Source organism: Ambystoma mexicanum, chromosome 11, assembly GCF_040938575.1.
Source record: "Ambystoma mexicanum isolate Mex_15411 chromosome 11, UKY_AmexF1_1, whole genome shotgun sequence".
Taxonomy (NCBI): Eukaryota; Metazoa; Chordata; class Amphibia; order Caudata; family Ambystomatidae; genus Ambystoma; species Ambystoma mexicanum.
Window position 1 is genome coordinate 821,778,583 of NC_090934.1, and position 15,021 is coordinate 821,793,603.

General features: G+C 46.3%; 6 non-coding genes across 6 annotated transcripts; all 6 read right to left on the reverse strand.

Moving 5' to 3' along the window:
* Nucleotides 1–1,863: 1,863 nt before the first annotated feature.
* TRNAN-GUU (transfer RNA asparagine (anticodon GUU)) lies at nucleotides 1,864–1,937 on the reverse strand. The gene has a single exon. It is a non-coding gene; the product is annotated as a tRNA-Asn (tRNA).
* A 1,790-nt stretch (nucleotides 1,938–3,727) lies between these two features.
* TRNAW-CCA (transfer RNA tryptophan (anticodon CCA)) lies at nucleotides 3,728–3,799 on the reverse strand. Its single transcript has one exon. It is a non-coding gene; the product is annotated as a tRNA-Trp (tRNA).
* A 313-nt stretch (nucleotides 3,800–4,112) lies between these two features.
* Nucleotides 4,113–4,186, reverse strand: TRNAN-GUU (transfer RNA asparagine (anticodon GUU)). The gene has a single exon. It is a non-coding gene; the product is annotated as a tRNA-Asn (tRNA).
* A 1,790-nt stretch (nucleotides 4,187–5,976) lies between these two features.
* TRNAW-CCA (transfer RNA tryptophan (anticodon CCA)) lies at nucleotides 5,977–6,047 on the reverse strand. Its single transcript has one exon. It is a non-coding gene; the product is annotated as a tRNA-Trp (tRNA).
* A 2,562-nt stretch (nucleotides 6,048–8,609) lies between these two features.
* Nucleotides 8,610–8,683, reverse strand: TRNAN-GUU (transfer RNA asparagine (anticodon GUU)). Its single transcript has one exon. It is a non-coding gene; the product is annotated as a tRNA-Asn (tRNA).
* Nucleotides 8,684–10,858: 2,175 nt separating this feature from the next.
* On the reverse strand, nucleotides 10,859–10,932 carry TRNAN-GUU (transfer RNA asparagine (anticodon GUU)). Its single transcript has one exon. It is a non-coding gene; the product is annotated as a tRNA-Asn (tRNA).
* Nucleotides 10,933–15,021: the final 4,089 nt, after the last annotated feature.

Here is a 15,021-nt window from a genome sequence, read left to right on the forward strand (position 1 = left end):
AACACTCTGTGTCTTTGTGCCAAAAACAGCAGCGTCTTTTCGGTTAACAGCCGAATGCGCTAACCAATTGCGCCACAGAGACTCACTGGCATGTGTGTTCTGCCTTTGGCCTGATTGCATTGCTATTTTTTTCTGATTGGCAGAAAACCTGAACTTTTTTTCTGAAAAAGGCATGCCTCTCTTAGCACTGCAGTGCATTAGACTGCTCCCTTGCTTCCCTGAGTCCCCAAATACACAACCACCCTGGGCACAATAGAAGACACATTCCAGCAGATTTAGCAAGAGTGCACCAAGGATTCTATATGTAGGTACCTTGCTGAGAAGCAAGACCTGCAGTTGCATTCTTCTGTTAAAAGAGGGCAGCAGAGTGCACCAAGAGAACTTGGGGGAAGTAGCTTATGTTAACTACTTGCCATGCTCTTTATAGATCCCTCTGTTTGACTGGGTGAATTCTAATTTCTGGGGTAGAGTAAGCAATTTTTGGATCTAGATGCTGTGCGCAACAGGAATGCTATATACTGCACTGTACTGCTACTGAAAAGTTACCAATTTTACAGGATGTTCAGGTAAGCTTTGTTTCAGAAAACAACTTGCTAGAGGCACTAAGACAGATTACTGGGACAAAGGAAGAGGGTTTGGGGATTAGCACATCTCCTATGAAAGGTACAGTCACGCCCGAGACAACTCTGAGTGTCACCTCAAATTCTAAGAAATGCAAACTAGGGACCTACGCTTTTTATTGCCAGTGGATCTTTGTGTTTCAGACAAATGTGCACGCCTCCCAGAGCCCCTTGCAATGCACTTAGGGAAATGGGGGAAGGTGCTGTGAAGCCCTCTCGCTGACAATGTCTCTCTTGTCTATAATGTATCTATGAGAGAGAGAGAAATAGGCAATGCGAGAGTGAAAAAGTAAAATGGAAATGTGTCTACTGAGACCAGTATAAGGGGAAATCCTCACAATCCAGGACCGACAGTTGATTGGGAGGGCGCTTACAGGTTTCCGACACCAGACCGGTACCTGAACTCACAAACCCAAACTGCAAAGTGATGGGCATTGCCACTAGACTGCCGACCCCCTTTCGGGGCCCCAGCATATATCCTTTAGTCACACCTAGAGTTCCCAGGACAGTGCAGCATTCAGCGATTACACGAAAATATTGACAGCGCTAGGAGGCCATGCAAATGGCAGAGGTATGCTTTACAAAGCCCACGTAGCGTGCACAAAACAGCACATCAGTCAGGCCCACTTGAAGAGATGGTAAAGAGGAAATACTTCTGCTGCATCCAGTAAAACATAGAGATTGGCCTGCTTTAAAGGTTGACCATGTCCTTCATGGGTGTCTGTCAATATGATACTTCCCTGCTGCAAAGCTTACATTCGAAACGCCAGAACAACTAGGCCCAGAGCACAAAGATGCAGTCAGGTTGAAATAACGAGATACTGAAGAGCAATTTTATATTTCAGAGTGGGAAAAGGAAGTATGACCCCGACGTGATTTGAACACACAAACTTCTGATCTGGAGTCAGACGCGCATTGCGCCACGAGGTCCTTGTGGCAGTCCACCTGGTGTGTCTGATGACAGAATAAAGGTAGGAGACGTACATGCACCTGCAGAGCCTCATTGCTTCTTTAAGTAGACTGGCTAGGTTAGCTTCCTTCTGTGCATCAGTACACGCTGCAGCCAAACCCTTCCCATGAAGTCTTGATGTTTATGAATTGAATGGCAAGTTTTGAAAAACTAAAGCAAGCGAGAAGAATTGCTTGCAGTTGATTGGATTTTTTGGACGTCAGCAGACGAGACCTGCGAGAGGTAAACAGAAGTTCATAGTTGGTCATGCTGAATTTTTGAGCCAAAATGCATCGTCCCTGGGTGGGCTTGAACCACCAACCTTTCGGTTAACAGCCGAACGCGCTAACCGATTGCGCCACAGAGACTCATACAGTGCTTATACTGGGGCCTGATTGGTGTGCTGTTTGCTCATGCTCCCCAGGCAACCTGAAAATATTTCTAAAATAGCTCTATTTCCCACAGCAAATCAGGGTATCAAGCACTTCCCTACCTCCCGTAATCCACAAACACAGGGGATTTAGTAGAGGACAGAGCCCATCAACAGTGCACCAAATGCCCTCTGTGTAGGCATAACTTGCTATGAGGAGAAAGCCACAGTTGCGCACTTGTGTTAAAAGGGGACAGTAGGCTGAACCCAGAGAACACGGGAGAAATGATTCAGGTTTACTGAGTGGAACACTCTGTGTCTTTGTGCCCAAAACAGCAGCGTCTTTTCGGTTAACAGCCGAACGCGCTAACCAATTGCGCCACAGAGACTCACTGGCATGTGTGTTCTGCCTTTGGCCTGATTGCATTGCTATTTTTTTCTGATTGGCAGAAAACCTGAACTTTTTTCTGAAAAAGGCATGCCTCTCTTAGCACTGCAGTGCATTAGACTGCTCCCTTGCTTCCCTGAGTCCCCAAATACACAACCACCCTGGGCACAATAGAAGACACATTCCAGCAGATTTAGCAAGAGTGCACCAAGGATTCTATATGTAGGTACCTTGCTGAGAAGCAAGACCTGCAGTTGCATTCTTCTGTTAAAAGAGGGCAGCAGAGTGCACCAAGAGAACTTGGGGGAAGTAGCTTATGTTAACTACTTGCCATGCTCTTTATAGATCCCTCTGTTTGACTGGGTGAATTCTAATTTCTGGGGTAGAGTAAGCAATTTTTGGATCTAGATGCTGTGCGCAACAGGAATGCTATATACTGCACTGTACTGCTACTGAAAAGTTACCAATTTTACAGGATGTTCAGGTAAGCTTTGTTTCAGAAAACAACTTGCTAGAGGCACTAAAACAGATTACTGGGACAAAGGAAGAGGGTTTGGGGATTAGCACATCTCCTATGAAAGGTACAGTCACGCCCGAGACAACTCTGAGTGTCACCTCAAATTCTAAGAAATGCAAACTAGGGACCTACGCCTTTTATTGCCAGTGGATCTTTGTGTTTCAGACAAATGTGCACGCCTCCCAGAGCCCCTTGCAATGCACTTAGGGAAAGGGGGGAAGGTGCTGTGAAGCCCTCTCGCTGACAATGTCTCTCTTGTCTATAATGTAACTATGAGAGAGAGAGAAATAGGCAATGCGAGAGTGAAAAAGTAAAATGGAAATGTGTCTACTGAGACCAGTATAAGGGGAAATCCTCACAATCCAGGACCGACAGTTGATTGGGAGGGCGCTTACAGGTTTCCGACACCAGACCGGTACCTGAACTCACAAACCCAAACTGCAAAGTGATGCCCATTGCCACTAGACTGCCGACCCCCTTTCGGGGCCCCAGCATATATCCTTTAGTCACACCTAGAGTTCCCAGGACAGTGCAGCATTCAGCGATTACACGAAAATATTGACAGCGCTAGGAGGCCATGCAAATGGCAGAGGTATGCTTTACAAAGCCCACGTAGCGTGCACAAAACAGCACATCAGTCAGGCCCACTTGAAGAGATGGTAAAGAGGAAATACTTCTGCTGCATCCAGTAAAACATAGAGATTGGCCTGCTTTAAAGGTTGACCATGTCCTTCATGGGTGTCTGTCAATATGATACTTCCCTGCTGCAAAGCTTACATTCGAAACGCCAGAACAACTAGGCCCAGATCACAAAGATGCAGTCAGGTTGAAATAACGAGATACTGAAGAGCAATTTTATATTTCAGAGTGGGAAAAGCAAATATGACCCCGACGTGATTTGAACACGCAACCTTCTGATCTGGAGTCAGACGCGCTACCATTGCGCCACGAGGTCCTTGTGGCAGTCCACCTGGTGTGTCTGATGACAGAATAAAGGTAGGAGACGTACATGCACATGCAGAGCCTCATTGCTTCTTTAGCTAGACTGGCTAGGATAGCTTCCTTCTGTGCATCAGTACACGCTGCAGCCAAACCCTTCCCATGAAGTCTTGATGTTTATGAATTGAATGGCAAGTTTTGAAAAACTAAAGCAAGCGAGAAGAATTGCTTGCAGTTTATTGGATTTTTTGGACGTCAGCAGACGAGACTTGCGAGAGGTAAACAGAAGTCCATAGTTGGTCACACTGAATTTTTGAGCCAAAATGCACCGTCCCTGGGTGGGCTTGAACCACCAACCTTTCGGTTAACAGCTGAACGCGCTAACCGATTGCGCCACAGAGACTCATGCAGTTCTTACAGAGGGGCCTGATTGGTGTGCTGTTTGCTTATGCTTCCCTGGCAACCTGAAAATATTTCTAAAATAGCTCTATTTCCCACAGCAATTCAGGGTATCAAGCACTTCCCTACCTCCCCTAATCCACAAACACAGGGGATTTAGTAGAGGACAGAGCCCATCAACAGTGCACCAAATGTCCTCTGTGTAGGCATAACTTGCTATGAGGAGAAAGCCACAGTTGCGCACTTGTGTTAAAAGGGGACAGTAGGCTGAACCCAGAGAACACGGGAGAAATGACTCAGGTTTACTGAGTGGAACACTCTGTGTCTTTGTGCCAAAAACAGCAGCGTCTTTTCGGTTAACAGCCGAACGCGCTAACCAATTGCGCCACAGAGACTCACTGGCATGTGTGTTCTGCCTTTGGCCTGATTGCATTGCTATTTTTTTCTAATTGGCAGAAAACCTGAACTTTTTTCTGAAAAAGGCATGCCTCTCTTAGCACTGCAGTGCATTAGACTGCTCCCTTGCTTCCCTGAGTCCCCAAATACACAACCACCTTGGGCACAATAGAAGACACATTCCAGCAGATTTAGCAAGAGTGCACCAAGGTTTCTATATGTAGGTACCTTGCTGAGAAGCAAGACCTGCAGTTGCATTCTTCTGTTAAAAGAGGGCAGCAGAGTGCACCAAGAGAACTTGGGGGAAGTAGCTTATGTTAACTACTTGCCATGATCTTTATAGATCCCTCTGTTTGACTGGGTGAATTCTAATTTCTGGGGTAGAGTAAGCAATTTTTGGATCTAGATGCTGTGCGCAACAGGAATGCTATATACTGCACTGTACTGCTACTGAAAAGTTACCAATTTTACAGGATGTTCAGGTAAGCTTTGTTTCAGAAAACAACTTGCTAGAGGCACTAAGACAGATTACTGGGACAAAGGAAGAGGGTTTGGGGATTAGCACATCTCCTATGAAAGGTACAGTCACGCCCGAGACAACTCTGAGTGTCACCTCAAATTCTAAGAAATGCAAACTAGGGACCTACGCTTTTTATTGCCAGTGGATCTTTGTGTTTCAGACAAATGTGCACGCCTCCCAGAGCCCCTTGCAATGCACTTAGGGAAATGGGGGAAGGTGCTGTGAAGCCCTCTCGCTGACAATGTCTCTCTTGTCTATAATGTATCTATGAGAGAGAGAGAAATAGGCAATGCGAGAGTGAAAAAGTAAAATGGAAATGTGTCTACTGAGACCAGTATAAGGGGAAATCCTCACAATCCAGGACCGACAGTTGATTGGGAGGGCGCTTACAGGTTTCCGACACCAGACCGGTACCTGAACTCACAAACCCAAACTGCAAAGTGATGGGCATTGCCACTAGACTGCCGACCCCCTTTCGGGGCCCCAGCATATATCCTTTAGTCACACCTAGAGTTCCCAGGACAGTGCAGCATTCAGCGATTACACGAAAATATTGACAGCGCTAGGAGGCCATGCAAATGGCAGAGGTATGCTTTACAAAGCCCACGTAGCGTGCACAAAACAGCACATCAGTCAGGCCCACTTGAAGAGATGGTAAAGAGGAAATACTTCTGCTGCATCCAGTAAAACATAGAGATTGGCCTGCTTTAAAGGTTGACCATGTCCTTCATGGGTGTCTGTCAATATGATACTTCCCTGCTGCAAAGTTTACATTCGAAACGCCAGAACAACTAGGCCCAGAGCACAAAGATGCAGTCAGGTTGAAATAACGAGATACTGAAGAGCAATTTTGTATTTCAGAGTGGGAAAAGCAAATATGACCCCGACGTGATTTGAACATGCAACTTCTGATCTGGAGTCAGACGCGCTACCATTGCGCCACGAGGTCCTTGTGGCAGTCCACCTGGTGTGTCTGATGACAGAATAAAGGTAGGAGACGTACATGCACCTGCAGAGCCTCATGGCTTCTTTAGGTAGACTGGCTAGGATAGCTTCCTTCTGTGCATCAGTACACGCTGCAGCCAAACCCTTCCCATGAAGTCTTGATGTTTATGAATTGAATGGCAAGTTTTGAAAAACTAAAGCAAGCGAGAAGAATTGCTTACAGTTTATTGGATTTTTTGGACGTCAGCAGACGAGACCTGCGAGAGGTAAACAGAAGTTCATAGTTGGTCATGCTGAATTTTTGAGCCAAAATGCATCGTCCCTGGGTGGGCTTGAACCACCAACCTTTCCGTTAACAGCCGAACACGCTAACCGATTGCGCCACAGAGACTCATGCAGTGCTTACACTGGGGCCTGATTGGTGTGCTGTTTGCTTATGCTTCCCAGGCAACCTGAAAATATTTCTAAAATAGCTCTATTTCCCACAGCAAATCAGGGTATCAAGCACTTCCCTACCTCCCCTAATCCACAAACACAGGGGATTTAGTAGAGGACAGAGCCCATCAACAGTGCACCAAATGCCCTCTGTGTAGGCATAACTTGCTATGAGGAGAAAGCCACAGTTGCGCACTTGTGTTAAAAGGGGACAGTAGGCTGAACCCAGAGAACACGGGAGAAATGACTCAGGTTTACTGAGTGGAACACTCTGTGTCTTTGTGCCCAAAACAGCAGCGTCTTTTCGGTTAACAGCCGAACGCGCTAACCAATTGCGCCACAGAGACTCACTGGCATGTGTGTTCTGCCTTTGGCCTGATTGCATTGCTATTTTTTTCTGATTGGCAGAAAACCTGAACTTTTTTCTGAAAAAGGCATGCCTCTCTTAGCACTGCAGTGCATTAGACTGCTCCCTTGCTTCCCTGAGTCCCCAAATACACAACCACCTTGAGCACAATAGAAGACACATTCCAGCAGATTTAGCAAGAGTGCACCAAGGATTCTATATGTAGGTACCTTGCTGAGAAGCAAGAGCTGCAGTTGCATTCTTCTGTTAAAAGAGGGCAGCAGAGTGCACCAAGAGAACTTGGGGTAAGTAGCTTATGTTAACTACTTGCCATGCTCTTTATAGATCCCTCTGTTTGACTGGGTGAATTCTAATTTCTGGGGTAGAGTAAGCAGCTTTTGGATCTAGATGCTGTGCGCAACAGGAATGCTATATACTGCACTGTACTGCTACTGAAAAGTTACCAATTTTACAGGATGTTCAGGTAAGCTTTGTTTCAGAAAACAACTTGCTAGAGGCACTAAGACAGATTACTGGGACAAAGGAAGAGGGTTTTGGGATTAGCACATCTCCTATGAAAGGTACAGTCACGCCCGAGACAACTCTGAGTGTCACCTCAAATTCTAAGAAATGCAAACTAGGGACCTACGCTTTTTATTGCCAGTGGATCTTTGCGTTTCAGACAAATGTGCACGCCTCCCAGAGCCCCTAGCAATGCACTTAGGGAAATGGGGGAAGGTGCTGTGAAGCCCTCTCGCTGACAATGTCTATCTTGTCTATAATGTATCTATGAGAGAGAGAGAAATAGGCAATGCGAGAGTGAAAAAGTAAAATGGAAATGTGTCTACTGAGACCAGTATAAGGGGAAATCCTCACAATCCAGGACCGACAGTTGATTGGGAGGGCGCTTACAGGTTTCCGACACCAGACCGGTACCTGAACTCACAAACCCAAACTGCAAGGTGATGGGAATTGCCACTAGACTGCCGACCCCCTTTCGGGGCCCCAGCATATATCCTTTAGTCACACCTAGAGTTCCCAGGACAGTGCAGCATTCAGCGATTACACGAAAATATTGACAGCGCTAGGAGGCCATGCAAATGGCAGAGGTATGCTTTACAAAGCCCACGTAGCGTGCACAAAACAGCACATCAGTCAGGCCCACTTGAAGAGATGGTAAAGAGGAAATACTTCTGCTGCATCCAGTAAAACATAGAGATTGGCCTGCTTTAAAGCTTGACCATGTCCTTCATGGGTGTCTGTCAATATGATACTTCCCTGCTGCAAAGTTTACATTCGAAACGCCAGAACAACTAGGCCCAGAGCACAAAGATGCAGTCAGGTTGAAATAACGAGATACTGAAGAGCAATTTTATATTTCAGAGTGGGAAAAGCAAATATGACCCCGACGTGATTTGAACACGAAACCTTCGGATCTGGAGTCAGACGCGCTACCATTGCGCCACGAGGTCCATGCGGCACTCCACCTGGTGTGTCTGATGACAGAATACAGGTAGGAGACGTACATGGACCTGCAGAGCCTCATTGCTTCTTTAGGTAGACTGGCTAGGATAGCTTCCTTCTGTGCATCAGTACACGCTGCAGCCAAACCCTTCCCATGAAGTCTTGATGTTTATGAATTGAATGGCAAGTTTTGAAAAACTAAAGCAAGCGAGAAGAATTGCTTGCAGTTTATTGGATTTTTTGGACGTCAGCAGACGAGACCTGCGAGAGGTAAACAGAAGTCCATAGTTGGTCATGCTGAATTTTTGAGCCAAAATGCATCGTCCCTGGGTGGGCTTGAACCACCAACCTTTCGGTTAACAGCCGAACGCGCTAACCGATTGCGCCACAGAGACTCATGCAGTGCTTACACTGGGGCCTGATTGGTGTGCTGTTTGCTTATGCTTCCCAGGCAACCTGAAAATATTTCTAAAACAGCTCTTTTTCCCACAGCAAATCAGGGTATCAAGCACTTCCCTACCTCCCCTAATCCACAAACACAGGGGATTTAGTAGAGGACAGAGCCCATCAACAGTGCACCAAATGTCCTCTGTGTAGGCATAACTTGCAATGAGGAGAAAGCCACAGTTGTGCACTTGTGTTAAAAGGGGACAGTAGGCTGAACCCAGAGAACACGGGAGAAATGACTCAGGTTTACTGAGTGGAACACTCTGTGTCTTTGTGCCCAAAACAGCAGCGTCTTTTCGGTTAACAGCCGAACGCGCTAACCAATTGCGCCACAGAGACTCACTGGCATGTGTGTTCTGCCTTTGGACTGATTGCATTGCTATTTTTTTCTGATTGGCAGAAAACCTGAACTTTTTTCTGAAAAAGGCATGCCTCTCTTAGCACTGCAGTGCATTAGACTGCTCCCTTGCTTCCCTGAGTCCCCAAATACACAACCACCCTGGGCACAATAGAAGACACATTCCAGCAGATTTAGCAAGAGTGCACCAAGGATTCTATATGTAGGTACCTTGCTGAGAAGCAAGAGCTGCAGTTGCATTCTTCTGTTAAAAGAGGGCAGCAGAGTGCACCAAGAGAACTTGGGGGAAGTAGCTTATGTTAACTACTTGCCATGCTCTTTATAGATCCCTCTGTTTGACTGGGTGAATTCTAATTTCTGGGGTAGAGTAAGCAGCTTTTGGATCTAGATGCTGTGCGCAACAGGAATGCTATATACTGCACTGTACTGCTACTGAAAAGTTACCAATTTTACAGGATGTTCAGGTAAGCTTTGTTTCAGAAAACAACTTGCTAGGGGCACTAAGACAGATTACTGGGACAAAGGAAGAGGGTTTTGGGATTAGCACATCTCCTATGAAAGGTACAGTCACGCCCGAGACAACTCTGAGTGTCACCTCAAATTCTAAGAAATGCAAACTAGGGACCTACGCTTTTTATTGCCAGTGGATCTTTGTGTTTCAGACAAATGTGCACGCCTCCCAGAGCCCCTAGCAATGCACTTAGGGAAATGGGGGAAGGTGCTGTGAAGCCCTCTCGCTGACAATGTCTCTCTTGTCTATAATGTATCTATGAGAGAGAGAGAAATAGGCAATGCGAGAGTGAAAAAGTAAAATGGAAATGTGTCTACTGAGACCAGTATAAGGGGAAATCCTCACAATCCAGGACCGACAGATGATTGGGAGGGCGCTTACAGGTTTCCGACACCAGACCGGTACCTGAACTCACAAACCCAAACTGCAAAGTGATGGGCATTGCCACTAGACTGCCGACCCCCTTTCGGGGCCCCAGCATATATCCTTTAGTCACACCTAGAGTTCCCAGGACAGTGCAGCATTCAGCGATTACACGAAAATATTGACAGCGCTAGGAGGCCATGCAAATGGCAGAGGTATGCTTTACAAAGCCCACGTAGCGTGCACAAAACAGCACATCAGTCAGGCCCACTTGAAGAGATGGTAAAGAGGAAATACTTCTGCTGCATCCAGTAAAACATAGAGATTGGCCTGCTTTAAAGCTTGACCATGTCCTTCATGGGTGTCTGTCAATATGATACTTCCCTGCTGCAAAGTTTACATTCGAAACGCCAGAACAACTAGGCCCAGAGCACAAAGATGCAGTCAGGTTGAAATAACGAGATACTGAAGAGCAATTTTATATTTCAGAGTGGGAAAAGCAAATATGAGCCCGAAGTGATTTGAACACGAAACCTTCGGATCTGGAGTCAGACGCGCTACCATTGCGCCACGAGGTCCATGCGGCACTCCACCTGGTGTGTCTGATGACAGAATAAAGGTAGGAGACGTACATGCACCTGCAGAGCCTCATTGCTTCTTTAAGTAGACTGGCTAGGATAGCTTCCTTCTGTGCATCAGTACACGCTGCAGCCAAACCCTTCCCATGAAGTCTTGATGTTTATGAATTGAATGGCAAGTTTTGAAAAACTAAAGCAAGCGAGAAGAATTGCTTGCAGTTTATTGGATTTTTTGGACGTCAGCAGACGAGACCTGCGAGAGGTAAACAGAAGTCCATAGTTGGTCATGCTGAATTTTTGAGCCAAAATGCATCGTCCCTGGGTGGGCTTGAACCACCAACCTTTCGGTTAACAGCCGAACGCGCTAACCGATTGCGCCACAGAGACTCATGCAGTGCTTACACTGGGGCCTGATTGGTGTGCTGTTTGCTTATGCTTCCCAGGCAACCTGAAAATATTTCTAAAACAGCTCTTTTTCCCACAGCAAATCAGGGTATCAAGCACTTCCCTACCTCCCCTAATCCACAAACACAGGGGATTTAGTAGAGGACAGAGCCCATCAACAGTGCACCAAATGTCCTCTGTGTAGGCATAACTTGCAATGAGGAGAAAGCCACAGTTGCGCACTTGTGTTAAAAGGGGACAGTAGGCTGAACCCAGAGAACACGGGAGAAATGACTCAGGTTTACTGAGTGGAACACTCTGTGTCTTTGTGCCCAAAACAGCAGCGTCTTTTCGGTTAACAGCCGAACGCGCTAACCAATTGCGCCACAGAGACTCACTGGCATGTGTGTTCTGCCTTTGGACTGATTGCATTGCTATTTTTTTCTGATTGGCAGAAAACCTGAACTTTTTTCTGAAAAAGGCATGCCTCTCTTAGCACTGCAGTGCATTAGACTGCTCCCTTGCTTCCCTGAGTCCCCAAATACACAACCACCCTGGGCACAATAGAAGACACATTCCAGCAGATTTAGCAAGAGTGCACCAAGGATTCTATATGTAGGTACCTTGCTGAGAAGCAAGAGCTGCAGTTGCATTCTTCTGTTAAAAGAGGGCAGCAGAGTGCACCAAGAGAACTTGGGGGAAGTAGCTTATGTTAACTACTTGCCATGCTCTTTATAGATCCCTCTGTTTGACTGGGTGAATTCTAATTTCTGGGGTAGAGTAAGCAGCTTTTGGATCTAGATGCTGTGCGCAACAGGAATGCTATATACTGCACTGTACTGCTACTGAAAAGTTACCAATTTTACAGGATGTTCAGGTAAGCTTTGTTTCAGAAAACAACTTGCTAGGGGCACTAAGACAGATTACTGGGACAAAGGAAGAGGGTTTTGGGATTAGCACATCTCCTATGAAAGGTACAGTCACGCCCGAGACAACTCTGAGTGTCACCTCAAATTCTAAGAAATGCAAACTAGGGACCTACGCTTTTTATTGCCAGTGGATCTTTGTGTTTCAGACAAATGTGCACGCCTCCCAGAGCCCCTAGCAATGCACTTAGGGAAATGGGGGAAGGTGCTGTGAAGCCCTCTCGCTGACAATGTCTCTCTTGTCTATAATGTATCTATGAGAGAGAGAGAAATAGGCAATGCGAGAGTGAAAAAGTAAAATGGAAATGTGTCTACTGAGACCAGTATAAGGGGAAATCCTCACAATCCAGGACCGACAGATGATTGGGAGGGCGCTTACAGGTTTCCGACACCAGACCGGTACCTGAACTCACAAACCCAAACTGCAAAGTGATGGGTATTGCCACTAGACTGCCGACCCCCTTTCGGGGCCCCAGCATATATCCTTTAGTCACACCTAGAGTTCCCAGGACAGTGCAGCATTCAGCGATTACACGAAAATATTGACAGCGCTAGGAGGCCATGCAAATGGCAGAGGTATGCTTTACAAAGCCCACGTAGCGTGCACAAAACAGCACATCAGTCAGGCCCACTTGAAGAGATGGTAAAGAGGAAATACTTCTGCTGCATCCAGTAAAACATAGAGATTGGCCTGCTTTAAAGCTTGACCATGTCCTTCATGGGTGTCTGTCAATATGATACTTCCCTGCTGCAAAGTTTACATTCGAAACGCCAGAACAACTAGGCCCAGAGCACAAAGATGCAGTCAGGTTGAAATAACGAGATACTGAAGAGCAATTTTATATTTCAGAGTGGGAAAAGCAAATATGAGCCCGACGTGATTTGAACACGAAACCTTCGGATCTGGAGTCAGACGCGCTACCATTGCGCCACGAGGTCCATGCGGCACTCCACCTGGTGTGTCTGATGACAGAATAAAGGTAGGAGACGTACATGCACCTGCAGAGCCTCATTGCTTCTTTAAGTAGACTGGCTAGGATAGCTTCCTTCTGTGCATCAGTACACGCTGCAGCCAAACCTTTCCCATGAAGTCTTGATGTTTATGAATTGAATGGCAAGTTTTGAAAAACTAAAGCAAGCGAGAAGAATTGCTTACAGTTTATTGGATTTTTTGGACGTCAGCAGACGAGACCTGCGAGAGGTAAACAGAAGTTCATAGTTGGTCATGCTGAATTTTTGAGCCAAAATGCATCGTCCCTGGGTGGGCTTGAACCACCAACCTTTCGGTTAACAGCCGAACGCGCTAACTGATTGCACCACAGAGACTCATGCAGTGCTTACACTGGGGCCTGATTGGTGTGCTGTTTGCTTATGCTTCCCAGGCAACCTGAAAATATTTCTAAAACAGCTCTTTTTCCCACAGCAAATCAGGGTATCAAGCACTTCCCTACCTCCCCTAATCCACAAACACAGGGGATTTAGTAGAGGACAGAGCCCATCAACAGTGCACCAAATGTCCTCTGTGTAGGCATAACTTGCAATGAGGAGAAAGCCACAGTTGCGCACTTGTGTTAAAAGGGGACAGTAGGCTGAACCCAGAGAACACGGGAGAAATGACTCAGGTTTACTGAGTGGAACACTCTGTGTCTTTGTGCCCAAAACAGCAGCGTCTTTTCGGTTAACAGCCGAACGCGCTAACCAATTGCGCCACAGAGACTCACTGGCATGTGTGTTCTGCCTTTGGACTGATTGCATTGCTATTTTTTTCTGATTGGCAGAAAACCTGAACTTTTTTCTGAAAAAGGCATGCCTCTCTTAGCACTGCAGTGCATTAGACTGCTCCCTTGCTTCCCTGAGTCCCCAAATACACAACCACCCTGGGCACAATAGAAGACACATTCCAGCAGATTTAGCAAGAGTGCACCAAGGATTCTATATGTAGGTACCTTGCTGAGAAGCAAGAGCTGCAGTTGCATTGTTCTGTTAAAAGAGGGCAGCAGAGTGCACCAAGAGAACTTGGGGGAAGTAGCTTATGTTAACTACTTGCCATGCTCTTTATAGATCCCTCTGTTTGACTGGGTGAATTCTAATTTCTGGGGTAGAGTAAGCAGCTTTTGGATCTAGATGCTGTGCGCAATAGGAATGCTATATACTGCACTGTACTGCTACTGAAAAGTTACCAATTTTACAGGATGTTCAGGTAAGCTTTGTTTCAGAAAACAACTTGCTAGAGGCACTAAGACAGATTACTGGGACAAAGGAAGAGGGTTTTGGGATTAGCACATCTCCTATGAAAGGTACAGTCACGCCCGAGACAACTCTGAGTGTCACCTCAAATTCTAAGAAATGCAAACTAGGGACCTACGCTTTTTATTGCCAGTGGATCTTTGTGATTCAGACAAATGTGCACGCCTCCCAGAGCCCCTAGCAATGCACTTAGGGAAATGGGGGAAGGTGCTGTGAAGCCCTCTCGCTGACAATGTCTCTCTTGTCTATAATGTATCTATGAGAGAGAGAGAAATAGGCAATGCGAGAGTGAAAAAGTAAAATGGAAATGTGTCTACTGAGACCAGTATAAGGGGAAATCCTCACAATCCAGGACCGACAGATGATTGGGAGGGCGCTTACAGGTTTCCGACACCAGACCGGTACCTGAACTCACAAACCCAAACTGCAAAGTGATGGGCATTGCCACTAGACTGCCGACCCCCTTTCGGGGCCCCAGCATATATCCTTTAGTCACACCTAGAGTTCCCAGGACAGTGCAGCATTCAGCGATTACACGAAAATATTGACAGCGCTAGGAGGCCATGCAAATGGCAGAGGTATGCTTTACAAAGCCCACGTAGCGTGCACAAAACAGCACATCAGTCAGGCCCACTTGAAGAGATGGTAAAGAGGAAATACTTCTGCTGCATCCAGTAAAACATAGAGATTGGCCTGCTTTAAAGCTTGACCATGTCCTTCATGGGTGTCTGTCAATATGATACTTCCCTGCTGCAAAGTTTACATTCGAAACGCCAGAACAACTAGGCCCAGAGCACAAAGATGCAGTCAGGTTGAAATAACGAGATACTGAAGAGCAATTTTATATTTCAGAGTGGGAAAAGCAAATATGAGCCCGACGTGATTTGAACACGAAACCTTCGGATCTGGAGTCAGACGC